Source organism: Uloborus diversus, chromosome 2 (genome assembly GCF_026930045.1).
Source record: "Uloborus diversus isolate 005 chromosome 2, Udiv.v.3.1, whole genome shotgun sequence".
NCBI lineage: Eukaryota > Metazoa > Arthropoda > Arachnida > Araneae > Uloboridae > Uloborus > Uloborus diversus.
The window spans coordinates 3,809,886-3,836,768 of NC_072732.1; the positions used below are offsets into that span (position 1 = coordinate 3,809,886).

General features: G+C 34.4%; 1 protein-coding gene across 1 annotated transcript in view; it reads right to left on the reverse strand.

Annotated features, from left to right (window-relative positions):
* LOC129217711 (uncharacterized) overlaps positions 1 to 26,883 on the reverse strand; it is an 86,636-nt gene that overhangs the window by 53,833 nt on the left and 5,920 nt on the right. The gene's annotated exons all lie outside the window — the stretch shown is intronic.

Consider the following 26,883-nt stretch of genomic DNA (forward strand, 5'->3'; position numbering starts at 1 on the left):
TCAAGTTATAAAACTGAGATTTTCAAAATTTCGAAATGTTCAAAAATCTATGAGCAAATATTGTTCCTAATGCATATTCTTTTATAACCGCCCCTAAAGCATAAAATTCACCATTTTTTTTTCTTTTCTTTTCTGTCTTTTTTCTTTTCTTTCTTTTTTTTTTTTTTAATGAGAAAGCTTCTTTACAAGTGCAAAGTAACCGAACAGTACCATATTAAACAGTTCTCGTTGACATAAATATTTAATGTCATAATTACGGCAGTTAACGAACTTTCAGTCTATTCAAAAACTTATTCTGAAAATTTGAGAGCAAAAAAATCTCAAAAACAGTACTAAAAAAATGAAAGAAAGGGATAAAAAATAAAGAGAGAAAGATAAAGTAAGTTTTAATTGACAAAAAAAATTTTTTTTGAAGTCAAAAGCATTAATTAAAGCAGTTTTTTAAATGTCGTAAATTATATTACTTTTTCTGAACACTTGACTACTTGAACACACTTGCATTTTTTAAATGAGGTTGTATTGAGAAGCTCTTGTGAAAGAAAGTCACCCAAATGTTTTTATGGAACATTTTCAAAAGTTTTTCTTATTTATTCAGTCTTAAAATTTTCCCCAATGATGAAATTTCTCTTTCTTTCTTAGTTTACTTTTAGTCTTTTTTGGTAAGTTTTTTAGTTCGTTTAGTTACACTCGAATACTTTCAAAAACTCTTTTTACATTTCACTTTTTGTTTTTAAAAATTCTAAGTTAATTGATTTCTCTCCATAAGGATACGATAAGTGTAAATGGAGTCATTTCAAAAATTTTAAAAAAGTATTTTTTTCTGAAAGAACATGCTTAAAAACATAGGATCTGATCATTTTTTAAATGATTTGTTTAAGTTTAATATTAAAAAAAAATACTTAAATCGGAGCTCTTTCATTGTTTACGGCTTTTGCCGATGACATCAGAAATGATGAAATGCCAATCACAGAGCAAAATATTTAATTCGCATCTTTACTCACGTGCATTGGCAACGATATAATTGATAGCAAGCGTAGAGCGCAATACAGGGTGTCCCAAAAGGTCGTTTACAAACTTAACATGCTGGTCTGCCATATCATGATGAACAAGATTTACATAGTAACATACGTTCGCAAGCCCAATGCTGGCGCACTACGCACACCAAGTCAGGCACTAACGGATGCAGAACATGTCGCATATTTATTACACAAAGACGATTTTACACAACATTTTAGGCTTATAGCTGTTGTTGAAATTTGCTGCCTTTAACTGTCAGACACCGTCGCAACGAACGAAGTACCGACCGTCGTAATAACGATCCATTCTGACAAGATTTCTCTGATCGCTGCGTTGTCGTTGCAACGTGATTATGGGAGCTGGCAGGACTCAAATTTTAGCAACTGCTTTAAGCTTTCCTAAAAGACTAAAATGTTGTATAAAACCGTCTTTGTGTAATAGATATGTGACATGTTGTGCATCCGTTAGTGTCCGACTTTGTGTGCATGGAGTGCGCCAGCATTGCGTTTGCGAACACATGTTCCTATGTAAATCTTGTTCATCATGATATGACAGACCAGCATGTTAAGTTTGTAAACGACCTTTTGAGACACCCTGTATTTAATTCGCTTCTTGATTATCATAACGTGGAAACGTAGTAGGAAGATGCAGCAAAGTGCATCATTTGTGACGGCCTTGTTTAAAAAATCGGACATTTTAAAAAATTAATTGAAAAAGAAAACTGTTGGGAAAATGAGAATATTTTCTGGATCCATATTATTATTATTATTTTGCTCATTCCTACCCATTTCAATGACTAAAAGTAGTACTTTTGACTGAAGGAAACCACTACATTGCATCTTTGAGATTTATTTTTAAAAACTTTATCCAAAGAAGGACAATTGAAAATATTTTTAAAATCCTTTCCAAACAATCTATACACATATACGTATCATAAAACAAAAAAATTTAACTTATTTTGTTTTAACCATATCTTCAACATTCAACAGCATTAATCAAAAACCTCCTAATCACAAGAATATTCAATGCGCAGTTTTCTCATCAAACAATGTGTGTTACCTTCCTAAACTTCGCGATCAGTTCCTATTAACATCTGATACGGGAGATACTAAGCAGAAATTAACAATGTGGACTGTAAAATGAAGGTAATTGAAGCAGATAAACTTTTTTCGGGAAGGTTAATGCATTTCTATTAAAATACTTTTATGAACGGTATTTTCAGAACATGTGAAGAAACCATGAAACGTACGACTTGTATATTTTCATGGTTTTTGTATTTTTGAAAAAATTAATAACCATATAATCAGCTTCGATTAATTATTAAATGAAACTAACTTATTTTCAAGCTCCTTTATTTCTTAAAAATTTTAGTAAAAACACGTGAATGAAGTATTGAAAAATGTTTAAGTGCCATCATGATTCAAAACAAGCTCTTCGATGAAGGGATGAGCAACATAAAATACAAATGTAATTGAAATTTGTTACGGCATGTTTGTTTTTCTATGCTGCACACACGTACAGGGGCGGATACAGAAATTTTTATAAAGGGGGTCAAGTTTCAATGGCCAACGTTGTACCTCCAACATTAAAAAAAATCGCAACCTTATATACTACAGAGCAGCCCCCCCCCCCTAAATTTTTTCAATGGCGCGACATGCGTCATGTGTGTGGATCATATGCCCTGAGATTTTCATCAAAAGTCATATTTCTTTAGGCAAACAACCTGGAAACGTTACCGTAAGTTTTGAACAGAACAGGTTGTTCTTTTGAAAATAAACAAAAAATAAATAAATAAAAAAAATATCGATTGCCCAGCGGACGAATCCAGTCGATGCTTTGAATTAATGAAGCGCTGAGATGAAATACCTTACAGAAACTAGCAAAAAAAACCAGGGTTGGCAAAAACCCGGGTTTTTTTTACAAAAGCCCATGGACCCAGGGTTTTTTGGGGTTTTTTTAAATAAAACCCCCACAAAAAACCCAACTAATGCTGGGTTTTTTAAAAGAAATGTGAGTTTTTTTTTTTGTCTTTTTTTAGCGAAAATGTGGGGTACTTGTAGCATAAGTATATGAACAAAGTGCAAAAATTATCTTGGGGTAAAAAAAGCTGGAAAACTAGTTAAAATTCAGCGTTTTCTGAAGAAAAGTATAAAAGACGACAAAATCCAAGAATGGTGAAGTTTCAGATTTTTTACTTTCCATGATTACCAGCAGTTAAGGCAAAGTAACTTCTCGAGTGATAAAATCTATTGTTCGTTTTTAATTACTACATTTTTTTTTTTTTTGCATTTTACTTTATTGTATTTAATTTTTTTATACAAAACTACTGTAGAACCTCAAGTAGTTTAAATAATCCCTTTTTACTGAATTCCAGCTCAATCAAGACATTTCTTTGAACTTTACGTTGCTTTTTTTTCTATATCTGTGTACAAAGTAAGAAATATTAAACTTTTTCGTAAGATAATGAAAATACTGTACATCCTATTCTGATTTCTGTCCGACCATTTGAGAAACCTGTTAACTTCTAAAAAATATACCTTGTTTATTCGAGAATTGTGACGTGTTGGTTCGCAGAAAATAATTCACATGAAAGCCTTTTAGCTAGAGTAGTATTCTCTGTACAATCCACAAATATTGAGAAAATCAAACGTGACAGGACTTAGTCAAGATAATTTGAGTTATTTATTGACCAGTTAAAGAAAAGTTAAATATATTTATTTAAAATCTTTGAAGTATTTTTTTAATGCCGTCAAAAGTTAAGAAACACTATTAAAGTTCAAAATTCATTTTTTATGTCCATTGTCTGTGGTAAAGAATAAATAAAAAATAAGTTTAAATTGTAAAAGTATTTAAATTAATCAATTTTATAAAAAAACTTCTCAGAAAATTTTAAAAAACCTAAAAGTGGGCTAAATAATGGGTTTTTTTAAATGGGTTTTTTCAAAAAAACACATTGGGTCCAACCCAATTGGGTCCAATCCGGTCAACCCTGAAAATAATTGAAACAAATTCCATGTACTTTTTTTTTAATCTGAAAAATAAAGCTCAGTAATATTCACTATAACACTCATGCCTCAGGGGGCGGGTCAGTTGACCCTTTGACTCTTCCCTGAATCAGCCCTTGCACACGTATCTCATTCCTGACTGATGTTTTCCTTTACTGATAATGCTAGTAATTTCACATTTTTTTCAATGTCGGAAATACATTAATATGGTGCTGGCTAGTTTCCCATATTAGACTTCCCATTAAAGCTCCCGGACGTAATACAACCGTGAATATCCCGCCGCAGTACTTCATTTATGTGCACATTTCTTCAAAATCCTAGTATACACAGAGCCGTAACCACAAAAATGTAAATTATTCCTCTCTCCTAATGAACGGAAATTCCCACCACCGCAAAGAATCATGATCGAAAATGCGAAGAAAGTTGAAAATTCATCGCGATCAAAACGCAGCAGCGCGTGTCGCCGTTGAGAGGACCCGACGTCAGGGTCATCACACGTGACCAGGAAGAGTTGCCGATGATTGTCCTTTCCTCGTACAACAAGATTTCTGTTTGTAATGACATTCTCCAAGACAGGAAAATTGAGCTGCCGTCAAGTTCATCCAGCAGAAAAGGAAGATTTAATGGCTCATAGAGTTTTTATAATGTCAACTGCAGAATCGCCAGAAACAACTTTTGAGATTATAAATGTATTTGAACTGATGAATGGAAGTCTGCGTGATTTAATAGCACGTGATTTCAATCTCATTGCCAAATACCATAGCTAAGTCTCATTTGCAGGGCCCGATTAAGATGTCGGATGGCCCTTAGGCAAAGAAATTTTACGGGGTCCACCATGCAGTCAAACCTAACACTTTTTGTCATTGGCTGAAACAATTTTAGCCATTTTGAGTCCCCACCCCCTTAAAAGTAGGGGCCCTAGGCCATGGCCTAGTTGGCATATTCAGTAATCAATCCTTGCACATTTGACATTGACTTAGACATTAAACTAACACTCAATGCTTGGTAATGGTACTCTGTTACAACCTCGCTTCCAAACCATGCAACTGACACCAACTTGTACTCAATGATTGAATGGTATGTGGTTTTAACCTCACTTTAAACTACTTGACGACCTGACGTTAAACAGTACTCAAGTTTGTTAATCGTACGTGCATTCAACTATACATTTAACCGTCTGTCGTAAACTAGTACTCGAAGTTGGTTAATCGCACGTGGCTTCTACCTTACTTCAAGAGACGTCAGGAAGGGTAAAACTTGGTTTCAACCTCACTTTCAACTATCTGACACTAAATATTGCTCAATCTTTGTTGATGGTAAGCAGCTTTAATCTCACATCCAACTATCTGACGTTAACTAAATACTCACTGTTAGTCAATGGTACAGGGTTTGAATCTCACAGTCAACTATTTGACACTAACTGGTACGCAATGTTTGTTAATCGCACACGAGTTTAACCTCACTTCCAATAGTCGACATTAGCTACAGTTTGGACAAATCTAACCTGGTAGAATTGTGAAGGCTATGCTACATCCTAATCACAACATTACGATGTTGCCCGGTTAGGTTTGCCCCAACGATAATACTCAATATTTCAAGCAGTATTTAAAAGTATGTTTTTCAAACTAGAGCTGCTGAAGGTAGTGTTGAAGGTTGCTTGACATTTGCGAAAATTTACCAATGTCAATTCGAAATAGAATGTCGTCAGAGTATTTGCGAGGAAAAAAAACGAATGCATTCGGGATAATTTCCTTCAAATATACAACTAAAATATTAATCTCGAAAGCATTTAGTAACGAATTTTCGAATATTCTTTTACAAAAAGAATCAAGATAATTCCAGTCCTGAAAAAACGAAGGCAGAAAAAAAAACACCCTTCTCCTAATCGAAATACGACAGCGTAGGCGTCAAACCGAAGTACTCCATTCCTCTCGCCCACCTCGTCCAATTCCGGACCCTCCCCCAATCTGCCTTCGATGACCAAAAAATAAATAGAAAGGGATCGTCCCGACACACCTGCGTCTCAAACCCATCTATTTATTCTAAGATTCTTCGAACTTCTTAAAGCGCCAAAAAAAAAAAAAAAAATACTTTCTCCTCATCCTTCTTTTCAGGCATCTCTTTCTTCGCCTCGTTGGAGAAAGAACTTTTTTTTTTCCTTCCAGGTCGAAAATTGGACGGACAGCGTTCTTTTCACCTTACAAATCTCTTTCCCGCTAACATTGATCCATTGAATACCGTGACTGGATGGGCCGGTGTCGAGAGAAAAATTAACCTTCGTGAAAGAAATAATACTAAAAAAAGAAATCTCAATCTTCAGAACCTTATTTCAGTTTTGTCTTAGTTTTTGCACTTAATCATGTTCAGTTTTGTGATATGCATTTAGCGTTTTCTTACAAAACGTTAAATGCATATTAATTCAAGTTTGTATCTTTTTAAAAAACATTTATTTGTGAATTTTTAAGATTTTTTTTACTTCCTTTTACAAAAAAGGAAGCATTGTATTCGCGAAAAAAATTCCACTCAAAAATCGGCCTTAATTTCTATCTTGCTCGCCAACATGAATGTTGTTTTTTTTTTTCGACTCGACGACACGTGGATATATGCCTAGGAACGTACAGACAACCGAAATATCCATTTTGACGATCCCCGAGTTGATTACAACGAATTTTCTCGTGACGTCCGTATGTAAGTGCGTATGTATCTCGCATAACTCAAAAACGGTATGTCCTAGAAAGTTTAAATTTGGTACGTGGACTCCTAGTGGGGTCTAGTAGTGCACCTTCCCTTTTGGTTGCATTCGAATGTTCCTAGGGGGTCTTTTGCCCCTTTTTGGAGGGAAATCATTGTTAATTTCGATGTAAACTCAAGTGGTGTTATAATTTGGCGGACACTTGGCGATATATCACCAGTCTTTTGGTCGCCAAGTTTTGTCGCCAACTTGGCGACAAATTTGGCGATTTTTTTTAATTTTAAATCTTGTTTCGATTTGGCCACTGTTGGTGATATTTAGAGAGTAAACTATTGAATCACATTAAAACTGCCAATAATGAGAAAATGACATTAAATGGGAGTAAAAGGAAGTCATGTGATGCACACATCAGCTCGTTTTAAAGATACAAATACAGAAGAGGGTCAAAAGTCCGAACTGATTTGAACTATAGGTTGTTGGGATTTTTAAGCAGTTTGCATTTTTGAAAAAAAAAAAAAAATACAATTAAGGAAAACAGCATGTGATTTAATAAAGTGGTTATATCATGTCGCACACCGACAACGAAAGTCACACAACGCAAAATCTTGGAAAAGCGTTAACTATTGATTAAAAATCTAACTTTAATGCTCTTCCTGAATCTAAAAAAAAAATGCTCTTTCTTGTCACAAAGCTCGCACCAAGTCAGCTTACATAACTGGTGCGTGGTGACGAAAGAACGATATAATCAATAATTTTCGCCGAATGATAATGATTTTCCGAATCGTCAGACGAAATTTGCCGAAAAAGATAATTTTAGAAGGTGACAGTGACCTCCCGTGACCTCCCATCGGGGTGCCTCTGGCTGTTTCTTGCAGAGTTTAAACATGTAATCGTCTTTGAGCATTTGGTCAGACACAATAAACATAAATATATATTAATTTGAATTTTTGGGATCTTGAATTCAAATTATGTTTTTCGCAACCACGAGCGTGTGTGTGTGTGTGTGTGTATGCATGTGTGTGCGTGTTGTGTATGCAGTGCTGTGTGTGTGTATGCATGAGTGTGCGTGTTGTGTATGCAGTGCTGTGTGTGTAGGCGTTCGTGTGTGTGTGTATGTAGGCATATGTGTTTGTGTCTGTGTGCAGGCATGAGTGTGTGTGTAGGAGTATGTGTTTGTGCGCAGGCATGAGTGTGTACATGTGTGTGTGCAGGTGCGTGTATGTATGCGTGTAAGTGTAGGCAAGTAAGTGACGCAACCTGGAGACGGTTTTCGCAAGAGGAGCAGCATCATGAAGCTGTTCGACGTGCGGTGGTGTTGGCAGAGTGTGCTGGCGGGAAAATAAAATGATAGGAATTCAAAACAGTCAAGTGAGAACAATAAGCAATCGTGATTGCTCAAAAACTCAGGATTGTAAAATAGCTTCCTTCAAAACAGAACAAATAGAAACACAAAGCAGATCAGACGGTAAAAAAATCCGTGCGTCAGAAGACAAAATTCAAGCTGCTCGAAACATAATCCGAACAGACTTCCAAAGGGCCAGCCAATTTATGGCACTTTCCAGTAACAGCATCGCGTGATTTTGCCACTCTACACGGAATTCCCTGGGGTTAAAAGGGGTCAAGCGAATGAAGAGAGGAAAGCCGAAAGACCCATTTGAAGAGTGACCGATATTAATTCTCTTATTACACATTGTGAACACTGCTGTTACAGATTCTCATGGTCGGAGGATAGTAGTCAAATACTAGTTGTTACAGGGTTGCCACTCAATTTTGGAAAAAAAATTCCCTGTGTTTTCCCTGTATGAAAATAAAACATTACAAACGAGCGAGCACTGATTATTTGGAAAAGAACATTAATATCTTGATAAATTCACCACAGGGTAAAAAAACGAAACACAAATTTCTAAATGAATGAGGGAAAATAAATAAGAATTCATAATAACAGAAATAATAGCGTGGTGGTTGAATATATTCAACTTTTTATTCAAAAAAAAAAAAAAAAAACTTCTCTTAGCCATGGACCTAACAGTGTATAAGTGACCCAGAACAATGATTATTGACGAATAATTTCATACACCCTAAATTATCATGAAATTCAAGATTCTATTTTTATGATAAATATTTTAATATTTACTTTTAAAAAAAACTTTCAAGCAAAATTACCATTTTTTATTTTACTTTATTTCTGAACTTTATTTACATTCTCATTATAATTATTACTATTTATTTAATTTTTGGTAGTTTATATATTTGGGAATTGATTTTTGTTACTTTAATTTAAGAAGGAAAAAAAAAAATTCCCTGTATTTTCCAGGTTTTTGAGGAAATTTTGAAATTCCCTGGATTTTCCCTGTTTTTTTGTTGATTTTTGAATTCCCTGTGTTTTCCCTGTTTCTTCAGGTTTCCCTGTGGCGTGGCAACTCTGTTAGATTGTGCAATGCTCCTATCATTAAAACTGAGAGGGTGCGAAGAATCTTTGGGGGAGTGAGATGTATTAGTAAGCTTGACGAAAATAGCCCAAAGGTCCATTATGCTAGTTTACATTTTAGTTGCCAAATGGAATTATGCATGTTTAGAAATAAATCTTTGATTTTGGTCGGTATACCATGAAAGACGTCACTGTGGCTGGAACGCCGTTCAGATACTACGATTCAGGAAAAATATTTTTCTTTTACATCAAATATGGTCTGATTTTATTTTTGCACTAGTGGTGCCCGCACGGCTTTGCCCGTAATAGAAAAATTAAAAGTTTTTTTGGTTCACCTGTATATTTACAAATAATGTATAGTGAATTTTCTCGCCAATTGGCTTATGCCCATGTTACGGTTCCACGTTATGATCATTTCGTAATTTACTCGTCCATCTTATGATAATTTTGTTCTTAAAATTGGTATAGGAAAAGAACCACGTCGAATTTTCGAAAAATCGCTTCGAGCTGCACACCCCCTTGCTACAAACTAACTTTGTGCCAAATTCCATGAAAATCGGCCGAACGGTCTAGGCGCTATGCACGTCACAGACATCCAGACAGAAAGAGATCCGGACAGAGATCCTCACAAATAGAGAGACTTTCAGCTTTATTATTAGTAAAGATTTACCCTCATCTTAACACTAAATATGAATTGTGTTTTTATTATTATTATTATTATTATTTTTTTTTTTTTTTTTTTGCAGATGTTAATCTTCCGAAAAGTATTGTTGGGTAGATTCTGCAAAATCTGTTGCAAACAAAAAAGGGAGTAAGTTGCTTTCATTTCGATTTTTTTCCGCACAAAATGTTACCAACGAAAACTATCCAAACAAGCTGATTTGTGCATCACGTGACTTCCTTTTACACCAATTTAATGTTATTTCCCTAATATTGCAATTTTAATGCGATTCTCTCTCTAACTCTCTAAATATCACAAACAATGGTCACATTAAAACAAGATTAAAAAAAAAATAGCCAAATTTGTCGCCAAAACTTGGCGACCAAAGGACTGGCGATATATCATAAAGTGTCCGCCAAATTATAACACCACTTGAGTTTGCATCGAAATTAACATTGAAATCCCCCCAAAAAGGTGCAAAAGACCCCTTTAAACACACCCGAATGCAACCTAAAGGGGAGGTGCACAACTAGACCCCACTCGGAGTCTACGTACCAAATTTCAACTTTCTAGGACATACCGTTCTTGAGTTATACGACATACATACACACATACATACAGATATCACGAGAAAACTCGTTGTAATTAACTCGGGAAACGTCAAAATGGATATTTCGGGCGTCGATACGTTCTTAGGTACATATGTACGTGTGGTCGGGTTGAAAAAAAAACTCAACATTCATTTGGGGGTGAGCAAAATGGAAATGATGGTCGATTTTTGAGTGACAACTTTTTCGCAAATACAATACTTACTTTTTTTGTAAAAGGAAGTAAAAAAGAAGAAGAAAGCTTTAATTTTACCATGCAAAACATTCAAAACTATTCGTTAGTTCAACTTCATCTAGTGTTCAGATCTGCTAAACGTAATTTGATTGGGTATATTTCATTACGAAATAAATACTTCCCATCAAAGAAATTCCCAATCCTATTTTCGAGTCCTTTGCCCAATCAGCAATTAAATAGCAAATGAAAAGACAACTTCCTTTTTCAAAGCTTAATCTTTTTCGACGAAGGAGAACATTCATTTCTCATTTTCAGAAAAAGATCTTCTGCTGAAAGGTGGATAGTAAGAAAACCAAACATTTCGGAATTAATTCGGGAAAAGATCGTTAATTACAGCTCGAGGCGAAGAAGAAGAGGAGAAACCGATACCTAAGGAAGATGCGGAGGAAATAGCATCTCCGATGATATTGGCGTATGTTAGAAGGGTTCTGTGTCGAATTATCTTGGATTATCAGAGGGACAGAAAAGACTTAGTAACAGAGATTAACGCTTTTCCTATTTCTTTCAACCAGACAGTCGTTGAGCATGAAGAAATTCGAAGACATACGGAAAAATCCCAGGAAAAAAGTATTAACCCTTCGTTAACGAGAAGTTCTATCAGGACATAAAAAAAATAATAATAATTTTTAAAAAAAATAATAATAATAATAATATACAGGGTTCATACACTTTTGGTTAAAAAAAGTTCCCTGACTTTTCCAGGTTTTCCAGGTTGTTTTTTAGAAAATTCCAGGTTACTCGCTTCATTCAAAATTTAAGTTTAAATAGTAATATTTTCAAAATAATTAAAATTGTTTAAAGTAGCGATGCAGAAGAACTGAAACTTCTCCCCTTAGATTTAAAAAAAAAAAACTTGGTTTTTTTCGTTTGTTTTCTCTGTCAAAATTTTAAGTTTTTTTTAAACATTTTGTTCAAAATTATTTTAATTTGTTTACTATTTGTTGAAAACAGAGTACTTTCAACTTATTTTAGCGTTTCTTTGATGTCACGCGTAATATTATAGCGTTTTGCTGTAGTCCTGCAGCAATCTTTTAGCATCCGCTTTTGGTTTACAATGCTTTTTATTTTCTTATAAGTAGGTTACACGAAACATATTGAGCAAAATGCAATGCTAAATTTCAGTATAAATATGATTAACTTGTTGCATCAATCAGCATACCATGTAATGCATAGTAACAAAAATCAACATCCGCCAATCATAGGCCAATGCCAATAATCTTTTTTTTTTTTTTTTTTCACATATTAAAGGACGCTTACATTAAAATTTCAAACTTTCTTTTCCAGAAAGTAATAGTTAATTTTCAAAAATTCATAACTTTTTGCACGTTTAATGTTATTTTCAATATTACACATTGATATAAACGTCCAATTCTGTTTCTGGAAGTTTAAGTCTACTTCCATTGTGCAAACGATCAAATATGGCGACAAAGTGAAAAATTTAAAATAATAAGTAGATTTTTGGATTTGTAGTATAAAAGTAGTAATAAATAATTAATAATCATTAAAAAACTACAATAAAAGCAAAATAGTCAGTATTTAGCACATAAGAGTCTAAATCAATTAAAACAAAAAAAATGTTATGAAGATTAAATTTTGCATTTTTCCAGAAAATAATTACAAATTATCCGGAAAAAAAGGGCACAATTTGTGTTGTTTTCAATAGTTTGCATTGCAATTAACATCCAATGCCGTTTTCGGGAACTTAGGCACTTGAAAAAGTCTTGTGTACTTCCATCTTGGGAATGACCAAATATGGCGGCTGTGCCCAAAAAATAAGAAATAACTTTTTTTTAATTTGTTGCATGAAGACAATTAAAAAATAATAAATCTTCATGATATTACAATTCATTGAAAAGTTTTTATCACATTTGCGTCCGAGGCAGTGAGGATAAGATTAAGTTTTAAGAACAAAATTTTTCATTTCTCAAGAAAATTATTTCAAATAATAATAGAAAAACAATTTGCAGACCATTTTTTGTTGTTTTCATCAGTTTTCAATTAAAGAAGACATCCAATTCTGCTTTGTTTTTAGAAACTTAGGCATTTTTGGATCGTATCTACTTCCATCTTGTGAATGACCAAAGATGGCGACTACGTTTCACACGTAGCTGAAATGATTTTCCGATCAAAAAAAAAAAAAAAACCATTTTCCCCGATCGACCCTCCCATCTACAGGTTGTGCTTCCGAAGCAGTAAATTGTCTTCTCTCCTGTTGAGTTTGTGCATAAGTGCTGTTCACCTGATTTTTTTTCCCTTGGGAACTACTCAGAGCCAAAAATGGCGGCTGCTGAAGATTTTTTGGGTCGCCACTTTTTTCATTGCTTTAAAATTGTTACAATTTTTTTTTAAATACATCGATAAAAATGAAGATTAGATCTTATAAAACGAAATTCCCTGGGAAAAAATTCGGAAAAGAAAAATTTTGGGGACACATTTGGAAAATTCCTTGACATTTTTGACTAAGTCATTTTCCCTGATAATTCCAAGTTTTCCCGGAACGTACGAACCCTGAACCGAAGAGAATGTTGTGGCAACTCATCTAAAACTTTAGGCAGTAGAAAGAAATGCGTTTCCCTCACTGACTCCATGTAAGAAAATCTTCGCTCTTTTGGCGCATTTTTCGTTGTGAAAAAAAAACGTTCATTTTTCGATTGCAGTTTTTAAGTGCCAGCGTCGGTTTAGATAAAAATTTATAATTTTTTTCGTGAAATCACAATAAAAACGAAGACTAGATCTCATAGTACTTAATTCCTTGGGAAAAAAATGGAAAAAAAATTTTTGAAGGACAAAATTTGAAAACTCCCTGACTTTTCCCTGACATTTTTGACAGTGTCATTTTCCCTGACAATTCCCGGTTTTCCCGGAATTCCCGGAGCGTACGAACCCTGATATAGGTAATTTAAGAGGCAACTTTTATGATACTGGTCAGCTATTGACATAAAGTTTCGTTAATGCTAAAAATTATATTAATTTGAATATCTTGAATTCAAATTATGTTTTTCGCAATCACGAGCGTATGTGTGTATGAATGCTCGTGTTTGTGTAGGTGCATGTGTGTGTTTTTGTGTAGGCGCATGTGTGTGGGTGCGTGTGTGTGTATGTATGCATGTGTGTGCGTGGTGTGTATGCAGTGCTGTGTGTGTACGCGCGTGTGTGTAGGCGTTCGTGTGTGTGTGTGTATGTAGGCACATGTGTTTGTGTCTGTGTGCAGGCATGAGTGTGTATGTGTGTGTAGGAGTGTGTGTTTGCGTCTGTGCGCAGGCATGAGTGTGCGTATGTGTGTAGGCGTGTGTGTGTGTGTGTGTAGGATATGGACGCATTCGCTCCAGGTTTTCACGACGGTTTTCGTGAGGCCGGTCGACGCGACGGTGGTGCTGGAGAGGGTGCTTGTTTGAAAATAAAATGATAGCACATCAAAACGGTCAAGTGAGAACTATAAGCAATCGTGATTGCTCAGAAAAAAAAAAACGTATTTTCTATATGTTAGCACACATTTTCTAACGTCAATTGAACTTTTTTTATTGCATCTTTTACAATTTTGGGGTAAAAAGATCAGTATGTGAAAAGAAAATATGCTTAACTGAAAAAACAGCAACTTCTCAAACAGTTAGGCATCATGTTGATTATAACTATCAACGTTGACAGGAGCGTTTTAATCTCAAGCACTTTTTTCCAAGCAAATCATGTCCATACAAATATGCAATAATAATTTATAAAGACACCTATAGTATTAACCAGATGATATTCAAAATTAAATTAATTTGTCTCATAAAATTTATTATTTTCTTTTTGAATGATTCGAAAACAAATAACAATGATAACAGTAAGTACTTAAACGTAAAATTTGAATTCTTAAACAATATATTTAAAACTTTTGAATCCCTGCTGAAAACAAAACAAAGAAAAATAAAAAAGTAACATGAAAAGTTTTGAACGAAAATAAATATTTTGCATTATAATAATCGTTTCTGTCAAAAACTGAAATCTTTTAAAAACATTCGCATTGCATAAAGTGCTGTGAATTCACTTCACTTCGATTAGATAAATCTCTGATCTTTATCAATGTGGGGAAACGCATTTCGTCTTCCATCTGTCGAGTCGAAAAATTCAGACGATATTTAGAATATTTGTGATTTCAACGATTTTTCGGTGATTAAAGAAATTTTTATCGGTATGGAGGTTTTTTAAGATAAAAAGAACTGAATTTCTCCTTCTGCTACAAAACTGGCATAACCCTAAGTTCAGTGGCGCAAATCCCCCCCCCCCTTTTTCTCAGCTCTCTTTTTTATTTATTTATTTATTTTTATTTAATTTATTTTTTAAATTTTTTTTAAATATTTTTTATTTAATTTATTTTTTAAATATTTTTTTAATTTTATTTACTTTTTAAATATTTTTTTTTAATTTTATTTACTTTTTAAATTTTTTTATTTAACTTGTTTTTTTAATTTTTTTAAAATTTAATTTCTTTTTAATTTTTAAAACTATTTATTTTTAATTATTATTTTATTTGAAAAGTTCTGTGCTACGCCAATGACACACACCAAACTTTATGAATAAATGAAATAAAATATAAACAGAATGAAATAAAATAAATAACTTAAATCTTTATCTTTACTAATAATAAAGCTGAAAGTCTCTCTGTCCGGAGGATGTCTGGATGTCTGTAGGATGTGTGGATCTCTGTGACACGCATGGCGCCAAGACAGCTCGGCCGATTTTCATGAAATTTGGCACAAAGTTAGTTTGTAGCATGGGAGTGTGCACCTCGAAGCGATTTTTCGAATATTCGTTGTGGTTCTTTTTCTATTCCAATTTTAAGAACAAAACTATCGTAAGATGGACGAGTCAATTACGAAATTATCATAGCGTGGAACCGTAAGATGGGCACAAGCCAATTGGCGAGAAAATTCACCATACATTATTTGTAAATATACAGGCGAACCAAAAGACCTTTTAATTTTTCTATTACGGGCAAAGCCGTGCGGGTACCACTAGTTAAAAATAAATCAATAAATAAATTCATATAAATGAAGTAAAAGATAAATTAAAAAAATCCCCCCCCCCCCAAAAAAAATATTGATGGCGCAACTTGCGCCATAATCCTTCCCCCCCCCCTAAGAGCACCCCTGTTAATTAAAATATTTTTTGAATTGAAAAAGAACGATAGCCAACTAAAAATCGACTGCTTTCAAATGATTTCGGTGATGGCCATGAAATCAAAAACCAAGTCAAATCTAACGAAACTGGTTCAGACTAAGAAGATGCACTTATTCCGTTCTCAATGCATTTAACGACAAAAAAATAAATAAATAAATAAATAAAAGATAATTTGAATTTTGACCTCTTGAATTCAAATTATGTTTTTCGCAATCACGAGTGTGTGTGTATGTAGGCGTGTGTGTTTATGTGTGTTTGGGGGGGTATGTGTGTTTGTGCGTAGGGGGGTATGTGTATGTGTGTGTAGGCATGTGTGTTTATGTCTGTGTGCAGGTATGAGTGTGTGGGTAGTTGTGGGTATGAGTGTTTAAGTGTGTGTGGGGGGGGGGGGAATGTGTATGTGTGTGTAGGCATATGTGTTTGTATCTGTGTGCAGGCATGAGTGTGTGGGTAGTTGTGTGTATGGATGCAACATGGCGACGGTTTTCGCTATAGGAGCAGCATCGTGAGGGGCCGGTCGACGGTGCTGCTGCAGAGGGTGCTGGCGGGAAAGTAAAATGATAGGACGCCAAAACAGTCAAATGAAAGCAATAAGCAATCGTGATTGCTCAAAAAAAAAAAAAAAAATCACTGCTTGAGTAAGCAGCTGCTTAGAAAAAAATTTCAGTTCCACAATTTATAAGCTAAATGTGAACATAAATGGATCATGAGCTCAATTTATCTGAAAAACTATTCAATTGCTTCGCAGAAAGCCCTCGAAAAGAAAAAGTAGAACGACAATAGGACTTTAAGGGGTTACAGTACCTCAAAAATGATGAAACGATCAAAAAACTTTTTATTGCTTATTTCAAAACTAAAAACTATTCTGAACACAGGGGAAAAGTTTCATTGCTTTAGTTCAATTATTTAAAAAGTTATGAGTGGTTTTAGGCCATGTTCCCTATGTGTTCTTATGCAAAAGAAAAACTTCAAATTGCTTTTTCTCGATGATGTTTTTTTTGTGTTTTCATGTCATTAGAATCCCTAAAGATTTTTTTCTATTAAAGATACAGCTTTAAAGTAATACTTTCTGCAATTGGGATAACATATTTGACAAAACTGTGCATGGGATAAGCATTTTATAAATGACTCTAATGTTTAGAGCATGCACCTTTAAAAACAAATTTTTTTAAAAAAGACTGATTTTTTACATAATTAATAACAGAAAATTTTCGAATGAACTCATAAGCAAATGAATGCACAGATTTTTAGAGATGATTACAGTGATCATTTTGCAAAAAACGTTTTTTAAATGAGTACAAAAATAAAAAAGCCTTAGAAATTTTAAAAAGTTGAAATTTTCCTCAATTTTTTGAATTTTCAAAAAAAGTGGGCAATATTTTTAAATTTTGAAATTAAATTACTGATTACGAAATAAGTATGCATGTTATGGTTTCAAAGAAATATAAAATTTATATAAATTAAAAGAAATTGCTTGAAAGGTGCTGTGACCCCTTAAGTACCCCAATTACGGTAGACAACGAGAACTTTGAATTTTCCTTTGAAGTTTGAATTGGCTTTCATTTTATTTTATTCCTTTATTATTACTAAAGGACCTAAGACTAGACTAGGACCTAAACTACGCAATTCAAAGGTAACAAGAACTTTTCAAAGTTGGAACATTTTTTTACATTGTGTTTTGTTACAGGAAAAATTAACTGAATATAAGAAAATAAAACAAGGATGATGAAATGCAGTTTCCATTTGCTGAACGATTTTCCACACACTGCATAGGCCCCAAACGTTTATTATGAGAGTTTCTAACGAGGCACATAACCAACACTACATGTGAATATTTTAACAAATGTTTACAAAAGCCAAATAAAATTAGTTAAAATATTATTAAAACAAAGGAACATGCATTTAGTTTAAGTGTTGTCAAGGTTGCGGAGTCGGACGAATTTTGAGGTAAAGGAGTCGGAGTCGGGAGTCAAATATTTAAAATTCCCCGAGTCGGATCGTTATCTTACATTCCGATTTTGCAATTCTGTGGTCAAATTTACCAAGGGAGACAATTAAAAAAAAACCTGCTGAGCTAGATTTTTGAGTTGTTTTAGAGTTAAATAGTCATGCGGATTTTAAACTTAGTTCGTTTACGTCTACCACGTCCGATGTTTATTTATTTATATATTTATTTATTTATTTTTGAGCAATCACGATTGCTTATTATTCTCACTTGACTGTTTTGAATTCCTATCATTTTATTTTCCCACCAGCACCCTCTGCACCATCACCGTCGACCGGCTCCTCACGATGCTGCTCCTATTGCGAAAACCGTCTCCAGGTTGCGTCCATATCCTACACACACACGCCTACACACACATACACACACTCATGCCTGCGCATAGACACACACACACTCCTACACACACTCATGCCTGCACACAAACACAAACACATATGCCTACATACACACACACGAACGCCTACACACAGAGCACTGCATACACAACACGCACACACACGCACCCATACACACACACACATGCGCACCCATACACATGCGCCTACACAAACACACACGCGCATTCATACACACACACGCTCGTGATTGCGAAAAACATAATTTGAATTCAAGATGCCAAAAATTCAATTTTTTTTTTTTTTTCACGTTTTGTAAAAGTGACCACTTTTCAGGGTAGAAAGCGCGAGTTGAAATAGTGTTTCGTTTTCAAATTATTATTATTATTTGTGACAAATCTTAATTCACTTTATCGTCATGGCAAAAAATTGAATTTTCAGTAAAGAATGTAAAATAATTCTGTTCTCAAGAGTAAAGCATAAAGGTAATTTTTGTTGTGGACGCAATGCATGTAATTGTTGCTACAACAATATGTATATAATTTTCCTATACATATTTTTTAAATGTCCTACATGTTTTGACTTGGTCTTTTGATTCCTATGTAGCTTAAAAACGTGACGTGACACACTAAAATACAACGGGCATGGCGATCATGACCATCTAAAACCATCAGTATATTATTCGTCCCACATTGCACTCAAACACTTAATGTACTTAATGAATAAAACGTAAACAATATCAGTAGTCTTGTAAGTTAGTAAATTATTATGGAGAGTAAACACTCGAAATACAACTTCCTTTCATTGCTTAAGAAATTAATTATTGTCGTTTATGCCCCTATTAGGTGACTTATCCTTGGCCGATTTGGTGCTTTTAATTGACGTCCAAGCAATTTCAGGAATTTTTAGAACCCGAAAACGAAAGTTGGTGAATGGGGTGGTGGTAGGGGGGGAGGGGGATCATTTTCAGTACGCCCGCATTCTGTATCCGCCCTTGGCTAAAACTGAGTGAGATCATTTTTGGACTCGGAAGCGATAAGTTCGTCAAAAACAAATCACAGATCAAACATAGCCAAATCTTTGCTCCTCAGCGTAATTTGGCGATACATTCGACACAAAGATAAACATTTACCATAATAATCTTCGGTTCAACAAAACGACTGGGTTTTTCCGTGTGCAACCAACGATACCGAGAAGTAAAACGCAGAATAACAGCAAGCCAGCGTTTTCAGCCCCGTTGAGGTAAAATATTGTTTTTCTCCAGACGATGAGGTTTTAAGTTTAATTTTCTCCCCGCTGGAGGACAGACGCAATCATTTTTCCTCGAATACATAATTGCATCTGCCAGCACTCACCGACATCCTTGAAAACGCTTCGCTATCTCTCGTGCACTCGCTGAAATTCGGGAAGATTTTCCTATCCCGACAGCAGTCGGTAATGAATTTCGTCGCGTCATTTCTAATCCAGGGAACACAATCTTTCCTCTTGCTCATAAAAGCACTGCACAAGACAAGGAAAATATTTTAAAAGATAAAAATGCGTCTCAATAAAAATTTCAAACTTTTCAAACTTGATCGCAAATCGGGCAATGCTTTCAAAAGGGAACACTCCTCTCTCTGTGGGAAAATATGCCATTGCCAACTACAGTCAGTTCTTATTCGTTGAATCCTTTCCAGACAAGCAGAGTTAAATTATCAGAAAACGAAAGACAATACCTACGACATTAAAAAATTAGGCATTAAAACGGACTTAACACGAAATGCTTGTTTTATTCTGAAACAGGAATTTTTATTGCAAGACAGTACATGTTCATTACTGAAAATTTTACGGATGTTAATGTCCATCAAAAAAGGATAGCAGTCATACTCAAGCACTCTAATCACTGAGCGCACGTTTACGAAAAGTTGATTCACTAGAATGAAGCACTGACCATAGACTAATAATAAGAGTAGACCGAGCTATAGCAACTCTTTTGCTGCTCATAAACCAAACCATGTGACTAGTGGATATCCTAGCAACAGCGGGCGTTGATCGTCGCAGACGACCAACGCCCGCGAGAAATAAAATAAATAGAATTGATGGAACACGGAAGAATGATCTTTTATGGAGTCCGATTTGTAAATTTGTTATTCTAAGTTGTAAATATTTTGTTAATATAGTGAGTTTTTCGTTTAGATAGTACTGTGCATTTTGTTTAGTCAATTTCAATAACACTCTTAGCAATTAAAGATGCAAGCGCCGAAAAAGAATCGGCAAACGGTAAGATTTTTACCTACTATTTCAATTTAAGATACGATTAGTACATTTTTGCGTTAACGCAAAACGTTTACGCCATTCCGTTCACGCCAACGCTGACGTAGCAGTTCCAAATGAAATAAAAGTTACTGAAAACTGTGATCAAAAACTAATTACTAATGTCAAAATAATGCATAACTAAAAGAAAAACAGTTCAATCTCTGCACCTGGAAAAAAAAAAATATAATGAAAACACATTACGTATTAAAATACATGTCGAGTGCCAAACTATAGATAATGTTGCCATCTAGCAACCGTGCTGACAAAGTTTTCGCCAAGCCACCAGTCACATGATGTATCCATGAACCAATTTTTTTCATCAGCAAGTCTGGGAAAGCTCGGTCTACTCTTATTATTAGTCTATGGCACTGACTAATCAGGATCCACCATCAATATTTAGGTATGCAGCTCCAGTATCAACGTTGGAAATAATAATTTAAGCCTAGGCGTCATTATGGTACTTAGTATAGAATCTAGGCGTCAGAACGAACAACAGGGGCCATTTTAGATGAATCAATATCATTAAACACATTGCTAATATGGACTGCTGTGTGCAACACAGTGCCAATAGCATATTTGTAAAATATGTACAAAAGTGAATTGTTTTGACAGACAAAATTGATTGCATTTGAAAATTACTTTTGTAAATTTGTCCCTTGGGCCAGTCTTAAGCATAATGAGTCAGGAAAGAAAAACTTCAATGTGGCCTATAAAACTTCAGGCGTCAAATTTGGCTCCCTGGTTTGAAAATCTAAGAATCAAATCAAAACTTTTGGTCGCAAAATGCTACTAACGACCATTTGATTTTGGCACTATCCAGAACCGTTGGTTTTAAGCGATATTGCCAATCCTAATCTTTTATATACGAGGCTTGTTTTTAAAGTAAGGTCCGTTTAGAAATAAAAAAACGGACGAGTATAGATGGAGCAAAGACATTTATTGCACAAAAATCTACCACCCTTACGCTATATTTTGACATTGCTCCAGTGATTTTCCAAGCATTTGTCATAGCGTGGTACAGGTTTTTGTATACCTATTCGTACAAATTTGTCGCCTGTGTAGACGACCATGAGAACTCTTACAGGGCTTTGGCTGGGACGTTTTTGAACATCCTCTGGTCTGCCCCCACCTCGCTCGCAGCAACTTTCATTTGTTTCGGCATCTAAAGTCTTTCCTAGGTGGTCTGTGGCACAACAGCAATAATGAGCTCAGAGAACATGTTACCCCATGGTTGACTATACAGGCGGCAATTTTTTAGGCATAGGTATACAAAATCCTGTACCACGCTATGACAAATTCTTCGAAAATCACGGGAGCAGTGTCGAAATGTAGCGTAAGGGTGGTAGATTTTTTTTTTTTGTAATAAATGTCTTTGCTTTATCTGTTCTCGTTCTTTTTTTATTTCAAAAAAGGACCTTACTTTAAAAACGTCCCTCGTACATGCAAGAAATTTAACGAACCACCTTTTCAACGGAACAAAGTTTTGGCTGCGCAAGTGAACATGGGGATTCGTTTCTCGATTTCAGATTTAATCTTGTGCTTGGTACTTACAAACTATTTCTCGAATGCCATTAAAATCAAAGAAACGGATTTGCAACTACTTCCCTTTGAATGCCGGGTGCACAACAATACGAAGCAACTTTCAACAGTTCCAAAAATAGCTGCATAGAGAGTGTTAAATCTTTCAATACAACCGACAAACTGCGAAAACGCTAAGCCCATAAGAGAAAGAGGATTAAATCTCGAGAAGAAAGCACCCTAAGCCGATCGCTTGGCTATCCGTGTAGAAAGAAAGAAAAATCCTTGTGAAATATATATCCTCGAATTATTTTTGGCTGCCATTTCTAGTCTTTCATTTATGAACTTGGTGCAACCGAGTTATTATGTTACATCGCAAGGACGGAAAATAGAGTAATCGTCCTGATGCCTTATATATATATATATATGTATATATATATATATATATATATATATATATATCACACTTTTTTTACATTATTTCTGCATAAATTTAAAGCAATTATTACGAGAAATATTTCTATCAACTATTATTATAAAAACGTTCCTCTGTTGAAAGCTAATGTCGTTCAAAATTTCAAAGTTTTTTAGTAACCCTATTATAAGATCAAGCGCAAACGAGACGTTACGTGAACCAGCAACCAGCACTTTATTTAACACCATATTCTGCTAATATTAAATTGAAAGTTACATGCATATAAATAATGATCCCTTAAATGGAGGGACGCTAAGCCCGGAAATTTGTTTTTAATTTGAAAGTTTTAAAAATACGAAAAAGATAATCAATAGATATGTCATCTGCGGAAAAAAAAAAAACGAAAATAAAATAAGCAACAAAATTTGAAAGATTTATCGTCTGTAAAAATACATAAATAAATAAAAACACAAACAGTGGATCATGTGATTCGCTGCCTGACAATGGTATCGCTGGATATATGGTCCATTCGCCAGATAGAGTATTGGATCACGTGACTTCATAACTAACCAATCACAAAGATAAGAGATTGAGAGACGTCAAATCATGATAAAAGTAAAATGAATAAGCAATCCCGAAAGCTCAATAATTAATTGACTAAAGAAAACGGCATTTGTGTTCTGTTTTAACAGCTCAATTAGGTGATCCAGTTCCATTAGCAAGACGATGAGTGGAGAATCATCCATAGAATTGACTCAATTCCGAATTCAATGCACTCAAGCTGTTTCGACACCTGCCGCAGTGAAAAGCTATTATTTTTGCAACGACTCTTTCTGTTGTACAGGTGTCCGGAACACCTTACATCTGCATGTTTGTGTGTCACAAAAGAGGATGAGGAAATGAACGATGTGCAAAAGAATTCGAAATTTGAAAGGTTATTAGAACCTATCAGCTGCACGACGATTACATTAACCACCCCTGCCACACACAAGCCTATATAACAATTAAGGTTTTTTTCTTCATAAAATGTCTAAGTCTTCTAACAAATATTTTAAGTACGGATAAGAAATATTGAAGTAAAGGATGTAAAGCAAAAAAAAAGAAAGAAATGATCCCACCGTCCTTGGCGTGGTTGCTATGAAAAATTAATCGGCATTACTTTTTATCAAGGTTCATCCCATATACCAAATATTATTTTATTACGAACACTATTTTTTTACATCCACAAAAATGTGTTCAGGTACCTACACTCAGAGTGACCTTTTCCGAAACCAGTCAAACAGATTTCACAACATATAAACCCATAAAAATTCCATTAAAAATATTGTCACAAGTCAAGAAAAAAAATTAAAAAACTACAGAAACTGCAAAAGCAAGCAGAAGCTGAATTTGCACAAACGCTAATAAAAGCAAAATGTAGTCCAGGAAATTCTTAACATTTATGCTTAAAAAAAATTACACATTAAAACTAGTGCGCAGTTTTAGACATTATATTGAAACTGAAATATTTTTTAGAAGTTTTTAATCATTACTTTATGTAAAACAATGTCCATTAAGACCTAAACAAAAACACGTTCTCCCAATGGTTTCTTTTTTTTTTTTTTTTTTTTCAGTCATCCACGAACCACGCTTAAAACGACAATACCCCATATGGCGACACATAGTTCGCATTGATCAAAATATGATTGTTTATTGACGTGGTTTATTCCTAAAAGACCATCAATTTAGTTTTAAATTAGCTTTCATACGATTTGTAAGCATAAAATTTACAGAAAAAGAGTTATGTAAAAAGAAAATCACTGAAAGTCAAACAAATAGTAACTCTGATTGCATCCAGAAGAAATCAAAAGGCCTCTCGTCGGGCGTACATCCCAAGTTAGGAAACAGTTTTAAACTATCACTCTGTGTTATAAACACGCCCATTTTAAAAGATTACTAACATTTATAACCAGCTTTTAATCTTGCATTAATCTCACAGAACCTCATCAATACATTGTTTGACATGCAATCCGTCATCAAGTCCCATTTTTTCTTCATCCTTCCTCAATCAGTTTTTTGTCTGACAATAATTGCAGACCAGCCTAAGTAGTAGGTCCCTGTTGAAAGCTCTGCTATTAAAACCGGCCAAAGTGTTTTTAATGATAGGTCTCATTAGGATTTACGACGGAAAGGGGTATTAGTTTTGGTGGAAAAAACGGATAGAGATATCCCAAACACGCAATACTGCTCAAGCCTAAATATAACTCTTGGCGTTTTTTACGTTATTTTTATGCATATTCAATGACTTTTAACTAGTTTCAAATTAGTCAAACATTTTCTAATAGCTCAAAAATTGAATCAGAACGAATTTCGCATATCAAGTGCAAAATGTTTACTATTGCTTTCTAAAAGCAGAGGAAAAAGTTTAAGTTTCTTCGTTTTGTAGAATAGAGATTTGTAGATAGTAGAATTCGAGAGAAAAAAAAATCACCCATCATAAATCAAACTACGGAAATTGTTACTTTATCAATTTAAAAGACAAACTTTAAAGACATAAAACGATCTGTCAGAAATCTGAGGTTAGGTACCGAATATCTTCGAAGTGCACCTATTAAATGATCTACATTTTAAATGAACGGTGTACCCCACATGTTCAAGTTTTCGAAGTTAAACTATGGAGTAATCCAAAAGTTAGATTTTTTAAAACCTTTTAATTACGGAACTATTTGCATTAAAACGACGTGAATTAGACCGTAATATTCCACAAGACCCAAACATATGCAAAACAAATAACTGATGAAATATGACATGATAGGAGTAAAAAAATATAAAAACATATCCATATTTAAGTTTTAGGGGGGTGACCCACTTCCCCCAATCAACCCTATACGATTTTAAAAAGTATGATGACTTTTGTATAACTCTGTATTTAAATTAGTTTTCGTTTTTATTTTTTTCTATGGATTCTTATGTAGTGCTCTCCTATGCCTCTAAAATATAGAAACAGTCAGGAAACCAAACGAAAACACGCAAAAGAAACAAAAATGACCCTCGCCTTTGAGTGAGAACTTTTTCAAGTATTTTACACTCCCAAGTGAGTGGCGGGGTTACGCAGGGTAGACAGTTGTACAGAAAGTTAGGGTCAGGCTTCATTTGGAACATCAAGCAAGCAAAGAAAGACACATCTTCCCCCCCCCCCCTCCCAACAGCTAACTACTACTAACAAGCACTGAGGAGAGTGATCCCTGAGCATTTCCAAGTACAGGTAATAAACCGAAGTAAGCTATTTACATGCACTCACTTTCTTTCGCGATCTAATCTCTCCCAGAAGGCATAAGCGCTTCATGCATATTGGTAATTCTCGGTTCGCGAATTTGTTGATATGCACGTTAGAGCACGACCGCCTTATGTGCTCTCGACAGCTGCGTTCGGAAGAATAAGACGGCGGTAATGTGTCTATTCGATCGACATTACAGCCGTTTTCATCAGGTATTTAGCAGGGGGGAAGCAATTCTGGCGATTAGAGATTCGTTGTCATTCCCCTGAACCTAATGATATACATGTATAATGAACTTTGGTGATTACAGAAATATTAGCTGAGGTTAAAATTAATGCATTCATCTAATAAATAAGGAAATGCAATAATGGAAAGGAATGTTACAGTGAGTACAAGCAACAGGTTTAGAAACATATATTTAATTTAAAATTCAGTATTTTAGCTGTAATGGAAGGTTGATTTGTAAAGTGGCTATTTACATTTATTGAGTCTATATGGGTCAAAATATGCTATTTGAATTCCAATGGCGAACAGAAAATTTTTACGTAAAACTAATTATATAATTATTGTTGTTATCGTATGCTTAATTAATAAAAAAAAAATTGTCTTTCGTTTGGCTTACACATCCAATTCTCGGTAACTGTTTCATTTAAGCATTAATAGTTGGATATAGTTATACTCTCCTGGCTCGCCTTTTTTCTACTTCTTAAACACATTCAACATTAATTTTTGAATAACCTGGCACAATATCTCAACTATAATCATGCACCTAAATAAGAATCAAAACATATTTTATCAAAACACATAGTAAAAATAGTTATTAATACGCGAAAAAATATTTACTTTTACATTACGAAACAATGTTCTGCTCACCAGGCGAAATTAAGAGACTAATTTAGCATTGAAACTATTTAAGGATGTCTTTGACCACGAATAACCAACGTAATACAGATTTAAGTTTAAAGCAAGCCAACGGTGTGCTTCTGCCAGTAGAAGCAGTATTTCCCCTGTTTTTAAATTTTATTGTAACCTAAATGTACGTTAAAAAATGCAATGCCTGTTTGTGGGTAGACATCACATATTACGTTTTAGTTCTGGTAAAAAGAACACGTGATGTTGTTTTTATATGTTATGTGTGATTTTGTCACTTCTCTGGCGTCACTCTTTTCGCAGCTTTTGAGCGGATAGTGTCACATCGAGAGAGAGAGAGGAGAGCCCAAACATCTTCTGACCTTCATCTTTACAAACACAAC